Source organism: Pipistrellus kuhlii, unplaced genomic scaffold, assembly GCF_014108245.1.
Source record: "Pipistrellus kuhlii isolate mPipKuh1 unplaced genomic scaffold, mPipKuh1.p scaffold_m20_p_1, whole genome shotgun sequence".
Lineage (NCBI taxonomy): Eukaryota > Metazoa > Chordata > Mammalia > Chiroptera > Vespertilionidae > Pipistrellus > Pipistrellus kuhlii.
In genome coordinates, this window is record NW_023425404.1 from 14,351,833 (window position 1) to 14,377,542 (window position 25,710).

General features: G+C 39.0%; 1 protein-coding gene across 25 annotated transcripts in view; it reads right to left on the reverse strand.

Annotated features, from left to right (window-relative positions):
• Nucleotides 1-25,710, reverse strand: part of SIPA1L1 (signal induced proliferation associated 1 like 1) — a 385,638-nt gene that overhangs the window by 208,668 nt on the left and 151,260 nt on the right. For 4 of the 25 annotated variants that reach the window (XM_045579114.1, XM_045579081.1, XM_045579101.1 and 1 more), the window contains one exon: nucleotides 2,933-2,991. The exons of the other annotated variants lie outside the window; for them this stretch is intronic. The gene's annotated coding sequence lies outside the window, so the exon portion shown is untranslated. The remainder of the gene's footprint in view (nucleotides 1-2,932; nucleotides 2,992-25,710) is intronic. 25 annotated transcript variants of the gene reach the window in all.

The following is a 25,710-nucleotide window of genomic DNA, read 5'->3' on the forward strand; positions in this document are numbered from 1 at the left end:
TCAGTAGTTGAGCATCGACCTATGAACCAGGAGGTCACTGTTCCAAGTCATGGCACATGCCTGGGGTTGAGTGCTCAATTCCTAGTGGGGGATGTCCAAAAGGTAGCTGATCGATAATTATCTCTCATCATTGATCTTTCTCTCTCTCCCTCTCCCTTCCTCTCTGAAGTCAATAAAAAAAATGTATTTTTAAAAATAGATAAAACATAGGTAATATCTCTTAAAGATTGAATATTAATAACATAGCATGTGAAAAAAAATTAATTCAAGATGGTTCATGGTCCCAAACATATGCTAAACCCATGAAGCTTTCAGAAGGAAATATATGCGAATATTATCAAGATTGGGGGTAGGTAAAGGCTTCCTAAGGACACAGAAAGCAATAACCATTTTAAAGAAGTGATAAATTAGATTTAAGCACATTTAAAACATTTGATTATCAAATGACACTGTTTTTAAAAAAACAACAGGGAAAATCATGGCAAAATACAAATCTTTAAAAGGGAGGACTGGTATCTCGGCTATGTAAGCAACTCCTACACCCAGCAATAAAATGTTCACTGTGACTTGTTTATAATAGCCTGTTTAGTAAGGAACAGCTCAATAGAAGAGAAGGCACTGGAAATTTCTCTCCTGTGAAAAGCTAAGGTTAAGTGGCTAGAGAAGAGTACACTGCCTAGAAGACTACTTGAGGGAGAACAAAGAAAACAAAAATTAGATGCTAGAACAGTTAGAACTATTAAAATATATACTGTATTCAATGCCAGTAAGTCTATATCTAAAGGAAATTTGAATTTAAAGTTTTGCTGCCCTATTAAGTTTGTTTCAAAAGGCTCCTACCCAAATTTAATGCCAGAGCAATAATTCCTATTTATGTTTAGGTACTCAATTCTCCAAATCAAGAAACATATATTTGTGTGGGAAATATATTTTAGTTAAAACCTGCATTTGTAATTATATCACATTGTACACATCTTCTGTTTTGACTACAAAAAATAATTTAATTCTTCTACAACAATAAACCAGAAAAATAAGGGTACGAAGTAATATAACATGGCATAGAGTTGCCAATAATTATTAAAAGTTTTTCAGCCATGATTTCTGAGCTGTGTTTTTATGTAATTATACATTCAGCCCCGTCTAGACATGTCATTCAGTTGGATTTGTAAAGCATACCACCCTTCCCCACAAGCACTGGCAGGCCAACATATAATAAACAGTTATCCACTGTGGTATTACAGGACACAAAATTGATAGTTACGTTTTTAACATGTAGATGTCAACTACTTATAACAATACAAAGTTTTGACATTTATCGTTTTTCAGATGCTAATCTAAATACATGATGGATGACGGATCAGTTCATGTGAAAACCTACTGTCTCATTTTATTTACCCTTCTCTTTGCTATTTGACCTTAAATGTAAAGGAGTTGCTTTATTGCTATCCATGCACTGTGCTCTTGCATAGTAAACTACACAACTTGAGATGCTGTTCTCCACAAATAGTAAGAAATATCTAAACTCCAGTCCTCTGTCTGAGGACTGCTGGAACCTGTTTAGATTAAACTGACAATCAGAAAAACATGACATATGTGAAAGCAAAATAATTTTTCTTCTTTCAATCTGCTTAAAAAACAAACACAAAATAACAAAATTTCTAAGTATTATACACACAATAGTAAACAAAAGAGTCTTGACCAGAATAGCTAAGATGTCAAATCAACAAATATCTATAAAAATAAAAACATAATATGCTAATAAGACTGGATGTTCTTCTGGAGGCAGGGCTCTGAGGGAAGGATGTTCCCAGGTCCCAGGTGCCAGCGGGAAGCCGGTGCTGGCAGCCAGGGGAAGGGAGGCCTACTCTTGTATGAATTTTGTGCATCAGGCCTCTAGTTACTACATAAAGATTAATAACCAAAAGTACGTTAACATAGTAAAACAAAAATGATCCTATCACTATAATATGTGAGAGAAGAAGCATAAGTACATAGAAAAACCAGGGAAGTACAGTTAAACATAGTGGCTCAGACACTGAAGGCAGATAGATGTGGGTTGGAACCCCAGCTCAGCTACTTACAAGTTTTATGTGACCTTTAGAAAGCAATTGTCCTTATTAGTATCATGAGTATATCTGTCAATTTCTCACAGGATGAAAATGAAGATTAAATGAGATAATGGAAGCAAAAGTCTTTTGCAAAGTTTTGGGTACAAATTAAATACTCAAAAATGCTAATTATCATCATTATTATTATTATTTACTAACTTAAAATTTCTTCAATGAGGATCAGCAATTACCAAAAGTCCACAATGTAAAGGAACCAAATTTAATCACAAAAGAAATACATCAATCTAGTTTAGGAATATTTTCTTGTGGTCCCAACCAACAACATTGTAGAACAACATAAACTGATGAACAAAAATAGAACCAGAGACATAGAAGCATCGAACAAACTGTCCAACCTAAGAGGGAAGGGGGAGGGGGCGGGGGGGTTACAGTTAAGAGATCAACCAAAGGACTTGTTTGCATGAATATGAGCATAACCAATGGACACAGAAAATTAGGGGGTGAGGGCATATACTGGGGGAGTGGAAACAGCGGGGGAGAGATGTCAATGGGAAGACAAAAAGAGACTGATGTAATACTTTAAAAAATAAAGAATTTAAATTTAAAAAAAAAAGAAACCAAGCAAATTTTAAAGTTTTAACAAGCAATACAGGTAATAGAAATAAACCTTTGTCCTTCCTTTTTCTTGGTCCAAAGATTTTAAGAAAAGGAATAAGGGGGGGAGGGGGGGAGGAGAGATCATTTAGGAGTTTTTTTTTATCAGCAATCATTCACTTGGTCAAATAATGGCACACATGCAATCATGGCCACAGATAAGCAGTTCCTGTGTAAAGTTACAAAACTACACACTCAGTCCCTCTTACCTGTAAGCCAATACGACAATGATTTTCTAGGTCAGGTTGCCAGTAACCCGAACAAGTACCTGTTCATGATAAAAATATGAACTCAGTAAGAAAACACAATCTTCTATTTCATTCAGTCTTTCATTTGTGCATTTACTCATGAAGGATCTAGCAAGTTCTCACTTTGTGCTTGGCTCTGTTAAATATTAACAAGGTAACAAGGGCAACTCCTACAGCACATGTGTCAAACACAAGGCCCGCGGGTCAAATCCATCCCGCCAGGCCTTGCAATGTGGCCCGCACCGCGCTGTCATCACTGCACTCCGCTGCGTTTCCATCACAATGACAGTTTATGACTGTTCAGTAAACCATTCAGCCCACGATTTAGGCTGGATTTTAGATTTTGGCCCCTTCTCTGATTGAGTTCGACACCCCTATCCTACAGAGAGAAGAGCATCTATAAAGAGTACGGAGAAGTCCTGTCTCACAGCACAGGCTCTTCAGAAGACCTGAAGAGCAAAGGACCTGATAAAGGGAGTGATGGGGTGACATTTACCAAACAAGGCGAGCAATTTGGCCATTAAAGGACTCTTGGTTTCATTTTATGAGCCAAGAGAATTTATTATTAAAAGCTAGAAACCGGACTCCGGGGTTACAATTCTCCCACAAATATTTCATAAAACTATTAGACTTAGACTGGAGTGTCAAATTCACTTTACACCTGCATTAAATTTACTTGTAATGTTTTTTGGAAGTTAATGAAATTCTTTTATTAGGTGCACATCATATCATATTTTGAAATTGTCTAGTATCAAATAACAAATATCTGGGAAACAGAGAGTTAAAACTCTTCCATCTACATAAGAATGCAAAGTCTGAGTATTACATATTAATAATTAAAAGAAGGATAAACATGGTCTTGATTTGGTCAGGATAAATGTGTTTCTCCTGCCCCAATCATTATTTCAATGATAGCCTTATTCTAGAGCCTCCCATACTGGTTTTGAACATTCCCAGTCAACATTCCTAAAAATGAAATATTACCTGCTATGTACTTGAGCTCTTGAGAGCTTTCATAACTTGTAATTAAATAGGCATAAAAAGGTGAATAGCACTTTCAACTCAAGTGGAATCCTGGTTTGTCTTATCAAGCATTTGCAAAAGTACTTGTAATTTTCTCTTCTACAGTGAGATTCTTTTCAAGGTTCCTCTGAATAAAACCAGGGGATGATGAGTCACTGACATACTGGTCTATGGAAAATTATTGCAATAAAGCCAGAGAGTTTTTTTCTTTTTCTTAAGTTGAATTCTTGGACCAGCATCTTAATCAGTCACGATGAAAAGCAGATGGTAACCTGAAATATTTCATGGTTTCAAACACTTCAGAATAGAAATCTGACATTAAATTGGCTCATCAAGCAGCAAAATCTGGCTACAGGACAAGTTGTATCTACTGGTGATACCCAACTTAAATGACGCAGAAGAATAAATTCTGGGTCTGATGATGAAGAACTTGATGCACAACACATCTTCAGTGTCAGAGGGAGAAAACAGTCTCCATTAAAACCGAAATAAAGTTCAATTAGCACAAAATCTAGTAGTAGATTTTCCTAGGTACTAATACTCCCTGTCATCCGGAAAATGCAATCTAACAACGGGTACCACGCCATACCTACTAGACTTAAAGCCTAAGAGTCAGTGTTGACTCTTTGTCTACTAAACCTGAACAAACACATATCCAACCTCAGTTAGCCCATTCCTAAGCAGATACACATATGTGCCCCAACACATGAGTTTTATAATAACATTAGCTGTGAAGGCTCAAAACTGGAACAACAAACAAACAAACAACAGATGTTGTGGTAAATCAATTAGACTAGTTACATGATTAAACAGCACATGGGGGAGGAGGAACCTGTTACACCTACCCCACAAATACTGAGCAAACGAAGCCAGAACATTATCCCATTTTTATAAAGTTCAACATCAGACAAAACTAATCCAGGGTGACATAAGCCAAGACACTGGTTACTTCTATTAACCATGGAGGTGGCTGGAGGCAGTGAAATAGGAAAGGCCATATAGGAACTTCTGGATCGTTGGTAATATTTTAATTTTAAATTTATGCATGTGTGTTGAGTCTGTTAAAATCTATCAAAGATGAAAACAGGATCTGTGCGCTTTTCTACGTGTATGTTACACTTTTTTGTTGTTATTTTTAATCCTCACCCAAGGACATTTGTTCCCCACTGATTTTCCTAGAGAGAGTGGAAGGGAGGGAGTAAGACAGAGAGAGAAACATGATGTGAGAGAGACACATCAATTGGTTGCCTCCCATTCACATCCTGACCTGTCTTTGGTTCAAGATTGCAACCAAGGTACATGGCCTTGCCCAGAATAGAACCCATGACCTCTCAGTCCAAGAGTCAACACTTTAACCACTGAGCAAAACCAGCAAGGGCACACTTTTTTTATGAGAAAATACGAAGGTATTTATGAGTGCAGATATCTATATTTTTTATGTAAGGATGAAAATACATAACTATATTTGAAAGAGAATGCTTTTTTTTAAATAAAATTGGCATTGTATACAAATCCTAACAAGCATTTTTCTCTTATATTATGACTATTTTTACCTCTCTCAAATATTTTAGAATGAAAAGTTTTATGACTGCAAGGTTGAAGGCAGTATTGGATAGTCATATGCTGCTGCACCGTTTTTTCAAATATTTACCTTCGAGAGCAATGCACGAACAGCATGGGGTAGACATATCTGTGCATGTCTCTGTTTCATTAAGATACATTCCTTGGGCCAAAGGACTCAGCTGGAATGTGTGCAATAAAACTCTAGAAAAGGTTTCATCATCACTGTTTTAAAAATCTTAGTTTTCAGCCCTAGCCAGTTTGGCTCAGTGGATAGAGCGGTTGTCTGAGGACCAATGGGTCCCGGGTTCAGTTCCTGTCATGACACATATCTAGGTTGCAGGCTCCTCCCCCATCTGGGCCTGGGTGAGTAGGGGCTAATGCAGGATGCAACCAGTCAACATCACACTGATGTTTTTCTTGGTCTTTACCTCTCTCTTCCACTCTCTTTTTCATTAATTTACATATATCTTATTGATTTTTTTACAGAGAGGAAGGGAGAGGGATAGAGAGCTAGAAACATCGATGAGAGAGAAACATCAATCAGCTGCCTCCTGCACACCTCCCACTGGGAATGTGCCTGCAACCAAGGTACATGCCCTTGACCGGAATCGAACCTGGGACCTTTCAGCCTGAAGGCTCAATCCACTGAGCCAAACCGGTTTTGGCAACTCTTCCACTCTCTTAAAAAATTAATGAAAAAATATCCTTAGATGTGGATTTAAAAAAAAAATCTTAGTATTCATTTTTTAGATGAATACTTAACTAACCAGAATCAATCATTTCTCTGGAGTTTTGCTTTATTAACAGATTCATCTTCCTACAAAGATTTTAGAGCATTTTACATAAATGATACAATCTTAGAGAAAACACTCTTTAGCTGTAAATGGACACCCTGAGAAATAAATCTATGACATCAGTGCAGGAATCATTAAAAAAATAAATAAATAAAGCTCCCCAAAATATGACAGAATATTAAACCAAACAAAAAGTTGTATATATGCATTTTTATATTACATGTGTACAAAAATTACATAAGGACATTTTACAAAAATGTTAAATACATCTCTTGGTTAGGAGTTGCATAACTTTTACTTTCAGTGTTATTATTTGCATTATTTATAGTAAACATATACCAACCATTTTTAAACCCTGTTAAAAAATAATAGCCATGGCTAGGTGGCTCAGTTGGTTGGAGTGGCATCCCATACACCAAAGGCTGCTGGTTCTATCCCAGTTAGAGACCATAACTAAGCTGTGGGTTTGATTCCCTGGTGAGGGTGTGTACAGGAGGCAACCAGTCAATGTTTCTCTCACATGGATCTTTCTCTCTCACCCCCTCTCTCTAAAATCAATAAAAACATATTCTTGGGTAATGATTTAAAAGGAAAAGGCTAATAGATGTCTTCTTTCCTATTCACAAAACAAATTATACTGGCAGAAGAGAATTTTCTCAAGTTTATGATTTTTCTCCCATATATTTTCATCAACCTTCTGGTTTCTGCCACAGGGATTCTGCTAGCAAACACCAACAAGGCACACACAGCAGAAAAAATGAGGAAAGAATAGTAGCAGGAAACTGGCACACCCCCACCCCCAAAACATCACGCTTAGTTGAGGCAGTTCCCCACCTCACCTCCAAGCCTGAGTCAGTCACATGGGTGGTCATTTTCTGCTAGTAAAAACATTCTTAGTTCCTAGATTCAATTAAGTACCTGTATATTTGATGGTTCTCTAGTAAAATCACCATGACTTCCTGGTGCTATCTAAATCTGCTTGATATCTAAACAAAAAAAAAAAACAAAAAAAAAGACCTAGAGATTTCCCTGCTGCCAGAAGTATAGCCTCAGTGTAACATTAATTATACCCTGCAGACCCATAAAGATTATTAATTCAGCTCCCTATGAAAACAGGATTGTTTACCCATTATCTCAATTATCCTTCCCAAGAGAACTGATGTCACTTCATTGGTTAGGAGAGAAAAACAAAAGCCAAGTGAGTTCACATTCCCAGCCAATCAAGCCATCCACACTAAGCTATAGAACTGAAGCCAGAATTGGTATCTAAATTTCCGGTTCCCTTTCTTCACGGTAGTGCCTTGCTTATTAATGATCATTAAAAACAGAGCCTTGGCAAATCAAAGAAGATCAAAACGCTAGGATCCAAAATGGGAGCAGCCTTTGTGGTGTCCCTTTGGCTTCAATCACCGTGAAGGTCACAGTTTTTACTCCATCGGGAATTCTCCTTCCTTGGAAGAAACAGGCTGACTCGGAGAGTAAACATCTCATTGAGAGTAAGGGCCTTATTCCCCCACCCTAACTTCAAAAGAGAAGACTAACAGAGTAAACAGGTATACTTGCATTACTGCCATTTGGGGGGGGGGGGGGGGGGGTAACAATTGGATTTGAAGTGCAGGCTATTATAAAGAGTCTCTTAGCTACAATTCAAGGGAATCAGATCATCCTAATGCAAAAACATTTTCAGCTTTCCCAAAATCCTTTTCAGCCAATTTCAGAACTTTATCTCAACTTAGAAATTCAGGTTATACTTGTTGTTAATGTCAGAGGATCCTCGGAATACAGAACTCCAGATATTAGATTTAGTAGGAATGTTGTTTTAATGCCTAACACAACCAGTCCTATGGGAGGTGCCCCAGGCATGGATGGGGGAGTCCAAAAACGTGGATGGCCAGAGTATAGGCCCCTATAGGTTCAATACAGCACCAATCTATACAGACTAAACATGACAACTTGAATATCTAAGTGATAAACCAGATGCAGAAGCATAACTGTAACACAACACCAACAACTACCTCAATGGCTAATGAAGACGATGATACAGAAACAGAAATTGTAACTGTGCACATGCAATCATCATCATAACAACTATCCTTTACTGAGAGCTTAGCACTGCTTAGAATTTACATACTGTATTTTCATTTATGATTCTCAATTACCCTCTGACATGAGTGTTAAAAACTGGGCAAGTTTCTTAACCTCTCTGGGCCTAGATCTCTAAAAAGAGGGTAATACCTATTGTTTAGGATTGGGGTGAGGGTCAATGTATGCAAAGCATTTAGAAGAGTAACACTACCTCGGACATGGCAATTGATCAATCAAGCTCAGCTCTTGTTGTTATTATAATCACTGCTATTGGGGGTGTTTTTACTACGGGAAAGCCAACCAAGGAAAATAAAGGGAAAGAAGAATGGCAGCTGCTGTATAATAGCCAAAGGGCATTAGACAAACTTTTTCAGTTTCCTCATCTGTAAAATGGGATGATACCACCTGCTCCATCCTCCTCCTCACAGGGCTGTCCTGGAGGCCACCAGGAAGCATCGTTAGCCACAGAACACAAAGCTAATGCCCCTATACTGTCTTTGACCAGAGGACCTCGCTAAACTGTGAAAAAACTATAAACCTCCACGGTGGGCCCTAAGTTAAATAACTGGATATGAAATGAGTATGCTGGATAATCACTCCCAACAAAAAAGTAAATAAAATAAAAAGTATTTGCTTTTTTAAAATCCCACAATAGCTAGATAAAATGTAAATACAGAGTAAACTGCCCACTACTTAATGACACTAAATCGCATAGTTAGAGCCTTTCTTTGGCAGGACAATCAGAATTTGGCAGCTGACATCATTTCAGAGGCAACCCCAAAGTGCTGAGAAACCTGGCTGCACTGAGGCGCCACAGCTCATTCTGGGCGCCACAAGCAAGCACAGTCTACCAGACCCAAACACCATTTATTTCAGAAATGACCTTTTGAATAAAGTGATTTTCAAGCTTGATGCTATACTTTATTATGTCTTAGTTTCCTTGCACTGCAGCACTAATGTGAAAGTTAATAGGAGGTAAAGTTTCCACTTCAGGCTTCCACAACTTCAAACACACTTACACAAAGCTTCTGGCACCATTTTAATCTTGTGGTCAGTGCTGGGAGATCACAGACATCCAACAGGCGACGCCTGTCCTGCGAAATTCTCTGAGTAGACGCCAACCCTCTTTAGCCGCAGGATCTCCTCAACCCATTAACTAGCAATGTGTTTTCAAATATGGTTTTAATATTTTAATTAATAAAATATTAATATTAGAAACATAAATGAGGATTTCCTTTTCTTGTCCCTTTCCATTTTCCAAATTAGCTAAAATAAGTATCTTATTACCTAGTCAGCAAAAAAGAAATCCTTTAGAATAAACAAAAAGACATGAAAAACTATTTTATTTTAATTGAAAATTCGGTTAAATCACCTACTATCTATATTACTTATATTACAACTATCAATACTACAATAAGAGGAAAAATGTATTTTGCAGTAGCAATTCAGGTGATTTTCAAACCTAATTTTCCAACTATTACAGTCAACGAAGATTTTTACACTCATCAGAGTATTAACACTTAGTAAGAGATAATTGTGCTACCCAATATTAATATCAAATGCTTATCTCCCTATAGCACATAGGCATTGAAACAGCTAACCAGCAGTGGTACAACCAATCAGCAACTGTCCAGACTCTCTCCATTCATGGCTAAAAACAGCGATTCTGCCCGACTAAAATCAGATTTTGTTTTTAAAGAAAATCTTCAGAAACCATGATCAGTGTAAGTGTACAGGATTCAGCTTCACCTCTGGCTGCTAACTTCTCTCATCTCAAGACAAGAAATAGGGGGAAACTACTTATTTTCCTTAATACGTGGGGTAGACACATCAACCAGTATTTTCTCCAATGGGGGGACACTATTCCTTGATCCTTATCCTCAGCTCTTATCAGGGCCTCAGACAACTAAGAATCTTCAACATATCAGGGAATAAAAAGGAGGTCACACCTTATTGAAGAACAGAGTTTCTCCAACTTACCTTCTCTCCCCCTGTTCACACATCAGAAGTCAAAACTCCTAGTTATGTTTTCAGCTTGCTAAGTGGATTTTCTTTCTAGTAATCTTGGGTAGGTAAAACTGTCATAGGAAGCAATTAGATTGCACATCAACTTCCACTAATTGCAATTATTTCACTCAAAAAAGTTTTCTCTCCCCAAATAGAATGTAAGCCCAATTTTAAAGTTCATTATCACAAATATTTTTTAATTAAACTTGGCATCTGCTAGCTTTTCTCAGCCTTTTAAACATGGGCACCAATTGTTCCTGGCGTGAAGGCTCCCCCCAACACGTACACATTTAGGAACTGGCTCTTATGGGCACAGAATGGGTCCCAGAAGCGAGCTCCCTACTCAAGCCATTAGTGGGAAGGACCACATATTCAACTTCTTTAAAATCTCCCAAAACTACAAGTGTTACTCCTGATTACTTCACATGCTACAAAAACTACAACTGGGCAGCATGTAGGGGTAAAGTCTAAAAAGTCCAACCATGTTGTTCTCTGTGCAAATAAAGGAGTGAGCAGCACACACCTCCTGGGCCTGGCTGCACAGTGCCTACTGTCAACGCCATTCTCCAGCAACCAAAGGAAAAGAGGTCAGTCTGGTTTCTCACAGTCCTGCTTGGTAACACAGACTATTTGCAAAAAGTAAATCATATCTCCTTATCTTTCAGGCTGAGCAAAAGAAATACAACCAGGGAACTACAGATGGGAAACGGTCTCAGGCATTCAAGTCTGATGCACATTCACTCCCTGTTCTAAGAACCACGAATCAGCCAAGTCCGAGGATTTTTTAAAGTTCTGTCTTCTTTAGTTCCTCCGATTTCAGAACATTCTCCTATAAACCCCAGAAAAAATAGAGAATGGTATGCTTCTATTTTTTTCACAATGAATGCTAATTTGATTGAGATTTTAGACTGGTCCCATGGAAGTAAATAGTCATTCTTTGTGTCCTAGAGGACTGGGAAGGGCTGTAGCTCCACGCTATTTGTAAAGCCTCTGGACACCTAAGAGGTGACCAAGGATATTACTTTCAGGGACATGAATTCCCTGGTTCTGTCCCTAACACACCTGCTAATAAACACACACAGAAACAAGAGCCTCAGAGTATCTACTACTAAACACACACCAAAAAGTAATGTTCTCACAGCACTGGCATCTAACCTTTAAAAATGTCATATTCTAGCCCAGCTGGTGTAGCTCAGTGGTTTAGCATTACCTATGAACCAGGAGGTCACAATTCAATTTCCAGTTAGTGCACATGCCCGGGTTGTAGACTCGATCCCTAGTGTGGGGCGTGCAGGAAGCATCTCTCATCGTTGATGTTTCTACTTCTCTCTCCCTCTCTCTCCCTCTCTGAAACACACACACACACACACACACACACACACACACACACACACATATATTTAAAAGTCACATTCTAGCTCAGTGCCAGAGGCAACACATTAATGTGTTTCTCTCACATCAATGTTACTCTCTCTGTGTCTTTCCCCTCCCTTCCACTTTCTCTAAAAATCAATGGAAAATAATATCCTTGGGTGAGTATTAGCAAAAAAAATAAACAAACAAACAAAAATCATGCTCTATTTTATTTTAATGACTATAATAGAATAGCCTGGACAGAAACTGATAATCAAAGAAAAATGTGTCCAAGCCTGTCTGGATTTCACATGTTATTTATTCCCTGGGAGCAGGAGGATCTAGTCTCTTCTTCTGCCCAGCTATGCAGGCACCAAGGGACAGACTCCACAGAGCATGTACAGAGGGGTTCCCCTAGGCAAGTGTTTTTCAGCACCAGGAAGACTGGCTTCCTTTCTCTCTAAGAAAAGGGCTGTTCTGACTGCAGCTACAGATAAACACACAAACACACACACACACACACACGCCACAATATTATTGAGTTCAGTTTGGTCTCAAAGTCTAAATTCTAGAAATTATTCTGCTTAACAGACTTAAGCACAACAAGACTGTAAAGATCAAGAAAAATCCCTTAGTCGTGACAGAATGTGTCAAAAAGGGCTCCTGCAAGCATATTTGTTGGTATCCCAAGGGTGCTGGTGTGTAAATCATCTTGAGTACATCAAATATCGGTAACATGTGCTTCAATTTGATAAGTGGCTTCCATCTGAAACCAACTTCCATTTTTACTCATTCAAATCCCATCAGAAGGATTATGAGGAACAATGACAAGTATAAAAAGATAAATTTCTTTATCAATGATTACATTTGACCAGTTGTCAATATTGACAAATTATTTCCTTATAAAAAACATTAAAAACGACAGTATCCAGAATTCCAATAAGATTTTATTTACAGTGCATCAATTACTGCCTTTACACTAGAAATAGGACTACAAAATAGGACTATAACATCCTATTTAATAAAGAGATAATATGCAGATTGATTCTCACATCATCACAAGATGGCTACACCCACGGTGGAGGCAGGATTCCTGTAATACAAGATGGCTACACCCACAGCGGAGGTGAGGTTCCGGTAACGAGCCATCAGCAGGGACCTGAGGCTGTGTGGCACCAGGCTGGGGCAGAGACCCTGAGGCTGCACGCCCCCCCTCCATGGGGCATGACAGGGGACCTCAGGCCACACCCTCGCCCAGCACCAGGCAGGGGACCTGAGACCATGCTCTCAGACCAGAGGGGCTTGACAGGGGACCTCAGACCATGCCCCCTCACCAGTGAGGCTTGAAGGGATCTCAAGCTGCACTCCCCGCCCCGGCACCAAACTGAGGGATCTCAGACTGCACCCCCCACCCCGGCACCAGGCTGGGGGACCTGAGGCTGCGCCCCCCCACCCGGCTCTGTTTGACAAGGGTGGGGCCGGCCGGGTCTGGATTTCACCTAATGGGGGTGGGACTGGTAGGTCTGGGTCTCACGCATTTTTGAGGTGCACACAGGTGGGCGGCGACTTAACTCTGGGTCCTGCAGTGCACCCCAAACTCTAACAGGATGAAGATTTTCATACACATTTTACTAATTTTCTTTCATCTCTGACACTTCTATTATAGAGAAAGAGCAAATAGCAATATTAAAGTATTTCCTCTAATTAATTTCCTTTTAATGTGCTCAAATTTCGTGCACTGAGCCACTAGTAAAATTATAAAAGACTAAATATTTTCAGAGATGAATGAAACTATGACCTTTTTTATAATATAAAAATAAAATCTCAGGCCCTAACTGGTTTGGCTCAGTGGAAAGAGAGTTGGCCTGCAGACTGAAAGGTCCCAGATTCGATTCTGGTCAAAGGCATGTACCTTGGTTATGGGCACATCCCCAGTAGGAGTTGTGCAGGAAGCAGGTGATCGATGTTTCTCTCCCATTGATGTTTCTATCTCTCTATCTCCCTTCCTCTCTGTAAAAAAATCAATAATATATATATATTTTTTTTTTAATTAATTAATAAAATCTCAGGACTTTTTAACTCAATATCTATAAGCATAAAATTTATCTCCCCACCTACTACTGTATACTGGCTCCCAAATGTGTAGTGTCCAGAAACTTCCAAATACTATTGCAATGATCACCTCACATGCAACATGTCATACTACAATGCTATATTATATTGAAGAAAACATAAGGACCTACTAAGATGACCCAATCTTCAAATAATCACCCTCTCCTCATATTTTGATATCACTTTATCTGAAAAACAAATCATATCTAATATTAAAATATTAACTTTTTATTAAATGTTAAAAAACAACAACATTTTTTTCATAATTAACTACTAGAATTACAAAAATAAATTCCAAGTTGCTGGGGGCAAAATAAATCTCATTACTGCTCCATGCTTGTACAAACTTTCTTGCACTTCCTTCTATACTCTGGGCTTTGAATCAAGTAAGTGAAATCCTGGCCAGAAGAAAGATATCTTTTTTTTTAATATATTTTTATTGATTTTTTTACAGAGAGGAAGGGAGAGAGATAGAGAGCTAGAAGCGTCGATGAGAGAGAAACACCAACCAGCTGCCTCTTGCACACCCCCTACCGGGGATGTGCCCGCAACCAACGTACATGCCCCTGACCGGAATCGAACGTGGGACTTTTCAGTCCACAGACGGACGCTCTACCACTGAGCCAAACCGGTTTTGGCACGAAGGAAGATATCTTAATGTGACCCTTTCTAAAGAGAATGGAAGAAAATGTAATCCTATATTTTCTTAATTAGCCTACAAGATTTTATATTTTTAGTTGCTGTTCTATTTGGTTATTTTATCTAAAAAGAATTTTTAAATGTTACTAACATTTTCAAGCAATATACTAGGCAAGTATTTAAAAATCTTTATCACTGCCGAAACCGATTTGGCTCAGTGGTAGATCGTCCATCTGCGGACTGAAAGGTCCCAGGTTCGATTCCGGTCACGTTCATGTACATTGGTTGCGGGCACATCCCTGGTAGGGGGTGTGCAAGAGGCAGCTGGTCGATGTTCCTCTCTCATCGACGTTTCTAGCTCTCTATCTCTCTCCCTTCCTCTCTGTAAAAAATCAATAAAATATATATTTTTTTTAAATCTTTATCACTGACAAAACCTGTAGAACCAGGAAAAAAGAAACTTAATGAAAATTTCATCAGTTTTCCCATCAACTGCAATGGCTACTCCACAGCAACAATCACCCAAGATTCATCATAAACATTCATTAAACAGCATTTATTTACGACTTACTGTGTCCCACGCACTGAGCTCAGTCATGAAGAGACAATTATGAACAAGAAAAACTTGGTGCCTAATTGTAGGAATCTTTCAGACTGTAACCTTCTGTGCCACCACCTCTAGGCTCAACGAAAAAAACATGTTTCATATCAGTCCTAAATAGTTTTGAACAAATCTTCTCCTTACATTGAAATTAATAAATAAGGTTTTTATTTGAAAGTATAATCTTCAACAACTGTATTTTTAAAAGTACTCTGCATGTCTCAAGGTTCAAGCAGAACCCTTTGGGAACTTCTGGGCACCAATACAAGAAGAGCAGCCCCCGGAGGTCTAGTGGGAGCTGACTCCTCTCTGGGACCAGGGAGGCCAGCCCAGTGGAGGCCGCCTAAATGCTTTGGCTGGCCCTACGCCCCATGGGAAAGACTCCCTGGGCAAGACGCTGGAGCTGAAACAGACCCATAAATAACCCATCTGTGGCAGACTTAGTGGCTGTGTATATAAAATAAGTCACAAGAGTAGAACTATTCAAATAGATTTATGAGAATACCATGTTTCCAGTCCTTCACAGCCATGAACTCACCAAGCTGACAAAATCCTGTGAAAGTTTATACACTCAGAATTATAGCCATAAAATAATTAGGTTTCACAATCTTTCCTGGACAGTAAACCTTATTTGGTTTTTCCCCCTTACAGAATTTTAACTTTCCTTAGCCCTACTGTTTAAGAAATTTAGGAAGAATTTTAACTTCATTCATAGATACAGCTAAAAATAAAATTCAAATTCATTATGAAAAATAAATCACATCCATCACCTTTACCTGCCCCCAAATGATCAATGGTTTCTCAACACTACCTCTATGGAAAAGGGTCTGAATTCTTTAACTAGGCACTCCAAGTCCTTGGTGAGTCAGTTTCAATCTAATTTTCAACTGGTTTCTCTCTATACCCTTCCAGGGAAGCCATCACGCCAGGCACAATGAACTATTATTCTCTTACCTGAGCACATTCTTCACTTCCTTTCTTACTATGCCTTTTCACATTGACTCAATGGCAATAAGAGCCCTCTGACATGTGTCCATAACTCTAAATTACATCACATTAGTATGCCTAATGGAAGAGCTGCTCATGGAGCCCCTGTTAGTGCCTCCTCTGCTGAATGTCCACATCTATGGGGACAGAGCATGTGCTTGAGAAACAAAGGTTGTGCAAATCTCAGCTTTGCCATGTGTCAGTTAGGCCTTGAGCACAGTACTTGCCTTGCTAACCTCAATCTGAACAACACAGGAACCGTAATTACTACTCTGCAAGGTTTAAGGGCTTCTGAACAACATTTGCTGCCATGCGTTTAAATCTCAATTCTAACAACTGTAGATGGTCTGACCTTGGACTTACCTTAGAAAAGAAACAAACACCAAGGGTCTCAGCTTTCTCACGGGTCAACTGGGAGGAGCTGCATCCATTTCACAGCAGGATAATGAAGGTAAAGGATCAATGCAGGACTCTCACTCCCAGGCTGGGACCCTCTACCCCTACCCATCCTCCGGGTTAGTGACCTTCCTCTCTGTCATATGACCTCTTTTCGCCATCAGACTTTCCCCCTCTGATGGCATATTTACAGCCCAAGCCTAGACTTGGCAGACCATAGGACCTAAGATGAATAAACACACTAGAAAAAAGTATTTTTAGGTTTGAAATGCTGCATAGATATAAATCAAAGCACACAAATAAAAATCAGAACACTGAGAGATTCTGGGGCAGAGAAACAAAGGAAAACACCTGCTGAAATGTCCCTTAACCTTTAAGACTCAATTCAGATAACAGTAGCTGTGACTTATGGACATGCTGGAGGTGGGAACAGCCCCAGGCGCTTGCCTACTGCCTCCTTTACTTCTGTGGTTTCTCCAGGGAAGGTTACTTAGCTTAGGAGCCGCCACCACCACACTTCACCAGTTCACCTCTAATACAACTCACCACACCCTTCCCTGTACTTTGCTTCCATTAGAAGCTCCAGGAGTTCAAGGCCTGAGGTGAGGATGGTTCTTTGCAGTTCCTCCTCCACACCACAGAAAAGGAATTAAATGAATTAAATTTTAGAAATAAATTACCCAAATCACGAGGTAACTCAACATTGCAAGGTTGCTCTGCCAAGTGACTCAGCACCTCAAAGACCCCCAAAGTCCGGTTTGAACAGATCTAGACAGTTGTCTTATATCCAGGGAAGGAACTCACCAAAATCCCTCAAAATTAAAAGAAAAAGTTTTCCACGAATAAGGTTTTCATTAGTGGTAAAAGAATCAGAAACAACAGAGAACAGTGAACTAAAACCAAAAATGTCAGGGGGGGAATTTCTGTCCTGTCGAACTTTAGAATGTCCACGATATTTAATATTCTCCTCTCCTCAAGACAAATACTCTTCTTAGAAAAATAAATCAGTTTCACATTCCATATTCATGAGTAGTTATAAAAATAACTAACATATACTATGGTAGGACTTTTTAAAGTCCTTGATTAATCAAATTAATGAAGGCTGACTTATAAAATATATTTCAAACTCACTTTTTCCAATGTGGAGGTCACCTCATTAAAACATTTGTTTTCTATCTCCATTATTTCAGAATCAGCAAACCTCTAACAAAAACTGAATGCCTCCTGCCTTTTTAAAAATGTAGTTAAGAGAGATAGAAACATCAAGGGTAAGAGAAGAACCATTATCGACTGCCTCCTGAACACTCCTCACCAGGGTCGATCCTGCAACTGAGGCATGTGCCCTGACCGGGAATCGAACCATGACCTCCTGGTTCATAAGTCCACACTCAACCATTGAGCCACACCAGCAGGGCTGCTCCCCCCTTTTATATGAGGGTGGCAGCAGTGAAGAAGAGGGAAAGTTTGTGATTCTGGAATTAAATATTTGGGTTCCCCTCTCCTTGTTTGTAAAAGAACCAGAAGCTTGGATTTAATTCTGAGTTTAGCAAAGCCTAAGGAGCCAACTGCTGAAACAGAAATTCATGGGCAAGCTAGCAATCCCTTGTGTTGCCTCTTCTCTGTGATGTCTGCCCAGAGAGGACTACTCCACCTCTCCTTGGAAACACCAGAGGTGAGCTATTAGAAATGCTCTCACGAAGCTAAATCAAGTGAGTTAATCAAGTGAAAGAACAGTAAGCAGGGAAGCCAGAGGCAGGGGGAGAAATCTCTGCTCTCCTATGATTTTTGAATCAATTCCAAGAACTTTCCTTCTCCCACTGCCAGCAGCACCCATCAATTCCCATAGTAACCAGCCCACGGATTTCCAACTGGTCCAAAAGGGAGGCATGCATGCTGCAGAGAGAAGCACATGAGAGCATGACCCAAACCCCAGGCAGCAATCCAACTGCCACTTGGTTGTTTAAACATTCCAATTCAACCTCCCTGATTCCCTTAATCCCTGGGTTACCAAGTGGTTCTGTTCTCTCCTCCCTCCCTTCAGCCTAATGCCGAGACAACGAAGGAGGTGATTTCCTAGGACTCGGCACAAAACAATGTTCTGTTTTCTGCTGCAATCTTGGTTCAAGGCTACATGATGTGAAAGCAATCATGCCTCCCCCAACCCCACCCCCAACCACCACGATGCACAAAAATGTTTAACGAAGGAATCCTCTGGTACAGAAATAAAGATTTCAAAGATATGGGGTGTAGATTTGTGATCCTGGACAGGAATAGAGGCTCTACTCCCAAAAGGAATGAAGAGGAGATAAAAAGGGCTACAGTGGGTGGAGTTCATCTTAACTCTGTGAAGAACAGGATTTGTGAGGATGACTGGGCAGGAGTGAGAACAAAAGGAGGAGGAGGACCACAGGGGACTAGAGTATTTCTGTGCCCAACACACACAAGGACACTGCAGTCAGGAACACTGGCTCCTGATGGTGATTTTCAGCAGGGAAAGAGGAATGAGCAGAACTGGGGGTAAGATGTGGGTGATCACTTTATACGTTCAAAAAGAAAAAAAAAATAATACTTAGCTGGTTCTACCATGTTTATCTAAAGAATGACTATGCTGAAGAGGTTGTTGGTTTGTTTGTGGGTTTTTTTGTGAGTTTTTGTTTTTTTAACAGAAAAATTAATTTATTCTTCCATAATGAAAAACCCATAAATGAAAAATCCAACAATAGTATTCAGGCTTCCGAGAACAATGTGATCAGCCACATTTTTCTGTTGGTGTTGGTTTGTTTTTTAAACTAAAAGGGTAAGACGGAGACTCAACTTAGAAGTGCTCAGGCTATGACCCAGTTCTACACGATTTTCACATCTTCAACAGTACTTAATGGCTAAAGGAAAGGGTGGCTGTAGGTGCTACAAAAAGCAGCACTGTACTTGCCACTGACACAGAGCCTAAGCCTCACTGAAGAGATGCACATGTTTTCCTTAAGGTAGATACTGAGTAACGCAACTGCAGGTTTATGATGTACTCATGCATCCATCTTAGTTTTGTTTTTCTTTATTTTTTTAAACATGTTGTTATTTGTTTTAGAGAGGAAGGGGGCAGGAGAAAGAGAAACATCAATAATGAGAGAGAATCATCAATCGGCTCCTCCTGCACACCCCTCTCCTGAGTATGGAGCCAGCAACCCAGGCATGTGCCCTGACCAGGAATCGAACCAATGACTTCCTGGTTCACAGGTCAATGCTCAACCACTGAGCAACATCAGCCGGGCTCTTTTATTTTATTTTTTTTATTGTTGTCACTATACAGGGTCCCTTATCCCCCTCCCTTTGCTCACCTACAGCCAGACCCCGTAACCTCCTCTCCGAGTTTCACCATACTGTTGATGCTCCCAAATTACTTTCCAGCAAAAACACCAGAGCAGTCTAAATGAGTTTCTGTGTTTGTGTTTTTTAAATGCGATTTTTAAACATTCACCTACTATATTCTTGGTACTGTGCTAATTACAAGACATGAAGTAATAAAATAAAGACTCTAAAACATGACTCAGCATCACCAAAAGTATAGGGAAAGTGGAAAGAAATACATGAAAACAGTAAAGTTTATTGTGCTAGGAAGGTAAGATTATATGTAACTGCAGTTTATATTATCAGTAATGAATCTAAGATAAACTTTTTAAAAAACAAGAACTATTTGAGTTATGCCAAACAAATTCCTAGAAGATTCATGCTCTAAAAAGAAAAAACAACTAAAAACATATGTAAGTTTATCACACTCTCAGTAAGACTAACAGGAAATTAATCTAAGTCTTAAGTTCATAAGGGAAAATAAATGAGCGAGAATAACTAGAGGAGTTATGAAAAGGAAGACTAATAAAGGAGGAGAACCTTAGTACGTGGCCGGTGATAAACTGTGTTACAAATATATACTAATTTTTAAAATGAGAAATGGTTAATGGTTAGTCCAAAAAATAAAAGGATAAACTAAAAATTCTAAAAATTAAATTAAAAAAAAACTTTGGAGATAAAGGGATGAAGGATAAATTGGGACACTTAAAATCAGTGCAGAAAAGATAAGTTACTCGATAAATGGTATAGGCACAACTTTACAGCACGTGGAAAAGAGAACAGGATACTGACTCACACCAAAAAACTCCAGATCAAAAATTAAGAATAAGAAACCACAAAAATATTTTCTTTTAAAAAGCAGGAGACATTTTTATATTCTTAAAGAACATAAAACCATTCTTCTAAGTAGGAAATAAAATCCAAAACCCATAAAGTAAAATACTAATAAACTTATACTTAGCAAAATTTACCATTAATGACAAAATATAAACCAGTGTGAAAAAGTCACAAGGTGCTAATCTAATCATTTTTTTCACTTAAAGGGCTTATCTCACTAGGTAAATGGGCAAAGGATCACAAGAGTCAGGTCACAGACAGAAAAACTGCTCTTCACCACACACCAGTATGCGGAACCTCACTTAAGACAAGAGAAATGCACAGGAAACGAGCAACGAAATCCCCTTTTTCGGGTATGAAATTGGCAAGGATCAAAAGCTTTAATCACACTCTATTGGCAAGAGAGCGCAGAAAGGCACACAATGTTCATAGGAGTGTAAATTTGTACAATGTCTATGGAGGGCAGTTTAACAATACTTATCAAATGAAGATACATATTCTTGGACCCGGAAACTCCTTGCCATAAACAGGCACAGTTGCAAGTTCAAGGACAGCCACTGTAGAATTGTTAACAATATCAAAAGATTGGAAACAACTCCAAGTCCATCATCAAGAAATGGGATAATAAATTACAATCATAAGCTAGAATGAAAAGGAATGAAAGCATAGTACAGTATTCTAGCATCTGTGTAAAATTAAATTTCAAAAAGCATATATACTAAATGCAATATGACATTTCTGGATTGGGTCCTGGAAAAGTAAAGGGTAACGGCAGAAAAACCAGTGAAATTCAAGTAAAAGCTCTGCAGTTTAGTTTCACAATATAACCTTTTGGATTTTACTCTATGGGCATGTATTAGCTATTTAAAATATAACATTTAATTTTTTTAAATCCTTACCTGAGGATATTTTTTCCCCATTGATATTTAGAGAGAGTGTAGAAGGGATGAGTAGAGACAGACAGAAAGAAACATCAATGTGCTAGAGACACATCAATTGGACCAGAGATGGTAACTGTAACAAGGTATGTGCCCTTGACTGAAATCGAACCTGTGACCTTTCAGTCCACCGGCTGATGCTCTAACCACTGAGCACTAGCTAGGGCTTAAACTTCAATTTTTTTTAAACCTAATTATGATTGAATTTACACCATCCATGGTATCCATATCCTATATATCACTAATGAAAAACATCAAGTATATATGTACTACTTTAACACTTCTAATTGCACCTAAATACACACCTGCCTCACCTATTAGATTTTAGGTCTTTAACATGTTAAGCGCCATGTCAGTCACCGATGACTGACACTATACTTTCCGTCCGGACCGGTCAGTCACTGGTGCACCCAGCATCTCAGTGAAACTGGATATCGCAGGCTAAATGGAAAGGAAGACAAAAGAGGCTTGGTGCTTACGTGTTAAAGGTAGGAGTCTTGTCAACTCATCTCTGTACTCATAGAATCTGGAGACTACAGGATAGGGCAAAAGTAGGTCTCCAGATGTGAGTCTGAGAAACACAGAGTTGTACTATTATTTATTAATGATTGTATTATTAAATCTACCTTTGCCCCACTCTATATGTCATGAGGTAAGACTTCAACAAATCAGATACAAAATTATGTCTGGCCTAGTGTTCTATTTTTTTGAGATTTTGTATTTCAAATGTCCAAACAATTCTTTTCAGGGTTTCCTTCGATCCTGGGTTCACAATGACATAGAAAAATTAGGGGCAGCAGGGGAGGGTGAAGTAATAATTCTCACTGAGGATTTGGGTAGGAAAACAGAGAAAGACATTTCAGATAAACAATCCTCCAACTGAACTTTCTTACCATTTCACTGTGTGCCAGGAGCTGCAAGGAGCATGAAGATACATGAGATCCTCTCCTTATGGTAGAAGTTAGGCATAATTAACTTAATGCCAACACTTGTAAAGGCAAAACTATGAAGCTGCCTTGGATTTCCAAAAAATGTTTTACATAAAGGTGACTAAAATGCTTTTCAAAAAACGATATATTTTGCAATATAATAATAAAACTCCAATTTAACAAAGTGGTTTTCTATGATGTCTTCTCAGAAAATGAGCTCATGGGCACCATGCTAAAGAATAGTCAAAGAAAAAAATTCTATCCTTAAACTCCATCAATAACCTAATTTTCTAAGAATTCAAAATACAAAAGATAAACTACTTAGGAAATACTCTGAGGTCCCTGAATGGGTGGAGAAACACTACAGTTTCTCAGAAATGCATTATCAGTAATATCCCATCTCCACAAACTCAGGGCTCGAAGCGCAGTGTCATAAAGTAACACAACCTGGGCTAACCTTTGATTCCTGGGAATACCCGTTTTTCGTCTATAAAATGAACAGATGCCAGCTAAGGCTCCTTCCTGGTCTAAAATGCTATTAGCTCTCTTTTCCTTCACACCCCAAATATAAACTAAGGCCTTGCAGTCCTTTCATACGAACAGGCACACCAACACATGCATTTGTCTGTGTGTACTGGGGAAGGAGCTACCTGTAATACTTCTTCCCTCTTGCTAGAAGGGCCTAACATAACCCCCCTCCCCCCAAAAATATGACTACAACTGGGTACCATATAGTAGCAGTTTTCTATTCAATTCTATATTGCAATTACATGAAAATGTGCATGCTGTACAGTAAAACAGCTGTTCAATTGTATATTCACTCTTGTTTAGAATTATAAAAGCTTCTAACTTGGCTTTCATCTATCTTTTATGGACAATGAGTCAGTCCACATGTAACTTGTCCTGAAAGTTATATTGGTATGTTTGTCTTGTCTGACACTTTTCATAACATAGGAAAAAGATGAGAACGGAGCAAGTTGCAGGCGTACTCAACCATGTGCAAAGATATATGAATTATCAGTGGGCAATTTTGTTCCAATTTATTTACAATAATCCTTACCTCTGACCTATTGGCTTGAAAGGTGATTGTGTAAAAAGCAGAACAAAGATCTGTGAGTAGAAGCTAAGAACATGGCACAGTATTTACTGAGAGTTTAATTATATCTGTCAGTTGACTTCCCCCCCCCCCCCCCAAACATAAAAATAACATTGCACTGTTAGCAAATACGGTTTTTTTGTAAGGAAGTTGTTTTTCCCTAAATAACCAGCATTTCATGGCATAGGTCCCTTATAAATACTAATGGGGACACAGAAGTTTTCTAAGACATGCACAAGTAAGTTCAAATTTTCACAGTGAAAGATATAGTCGAGTGAATGGAAATATGAAATAATATCCACCTGTAGGATTAGCCTGAAAGGCCTTCCTGAGGAAATGAACTTGAATGTGTTTCAAAGGAGTATAGGGTGGCTGACAGGTGGTGAAGAAAGGGAAATTCCAGGCAAGGAAAAGGTTGTGCACAAAAGCTGCCTCTGTGGTTTCTCAAGAAGCAGCGTCACAAAGCGATCCGGTGTGTGGCAACGAATACTTCAGTCATTAGGACAAACCGGAGGGCTGACTGTACTTCACACTGTACTTCACACACCTCAGTCTCCTCATCTGCTGTAGGAGGCTGGACTCGGGGCTTCTCTGGTCCTGTGCAGCTGAGCCCTTGCTTCCTAAGAGGCAGCGCACTGGCACCCAGCACTCCAGCAACCCCGCGAGGCCTGTGGCTTACCAGCCCCATTAGATAGATGAAAAGAGCGATGAGGCCTCCGGTCACAGGGTTTTAGAAAATAAAAGACATAAGCATATTTTTGTAGAGAAAAAAGTAGTATATGAAGACTGACAACTTCAAAAGTCAGAGCTCTTGACCATAATCAATCGAAATCATTTTTACATTCTCTTAAAGGATCAAAAGAATATAGAGCTGTATTAGCCTTCCCCATCATGCCAACCAATCAAAGGAAAGGAAAGGGGTGTGTATACCATCTTTACTTTGAAGAATGTCCTTTAAGGAAAACCAAAGGAGGCACCATGCCTATTCCTGCCCGGTAGTGACTCTCATTTAATTATGTATTCTCTCTCCCGGTGGTGTCCACAATGAGGTGGGTGTTGTGTTGAATATACAACACATTCCTTAGCCATTAGAACAGAGATTAGCAGCTCACTGAAGAGGCCTTCCAAACCTCAGAAGCAATTAAGACAACCCTCACAGCCAGCTTTACCTCCAATGCACAAACCTCTAGAGAGGTGTTACTTTTATACAAAAGCTCAGTGGACATTACCATAATTTACTTGTAACTATTTAATTGCAGAATTTTCTATGTATAAATTCAAATCTGGTAGCAAAATATAGTGCAAAACCAGTCTCAAAAATTCTGAAGAGTAAATATTAGAACTTAATGAGGTCTACTTATTTATAAATAAGTTGGTTCTTCAAATTTAGCTCCCCCCATACCACTTCTTTAGATAAGCATGTGGAGTTAAAGAACCTGTCCACCACTGATGGGAGTCCCTGGTAAAACAACTTGGGAGTATCTATTACACTATCCATGACTTGGCAACTGCCTGGGGAAACATATGGCCGTGTGCACAGAGCCAAGGACAGGGCCTTATTTGTACTCAGGTTCTATCAACAACAACCTAGAGGGCTCAGCAATAGGAAAATGTTAAAACACACACACACACACACACAAATACAATATTCCCAAATAGTCTATAAAACATTAAGCAGCAGTTCAAAAGGATAAACTAGATTTACATGAACTAACATGGACAGATCTCAAAAGCATGTCACTGATGAAAAGAAAAGTTACTGGTATTCATCAATGCCAATTATGTGAAGTTTGTTTGCTTGTTTTAATCCTCACCTGAGAATATGTTTTATTAATTTTAGAAAAAGGAAGAGAGGAAGGGAGTAGAAGAGGAAGAGAGAGAGAAACATCAATATCACAAAGAAACATCAATTGGTTGCCTTCCATAGAGGTCCCATCCAAGGTTAAGCCCATAACCTAAGTATGTGCCCTGACCAGTAATTGAACCTGCAATCTTTTGGTTGTATGAGATGATGTTCCAACCTACTGAGCCACCCGG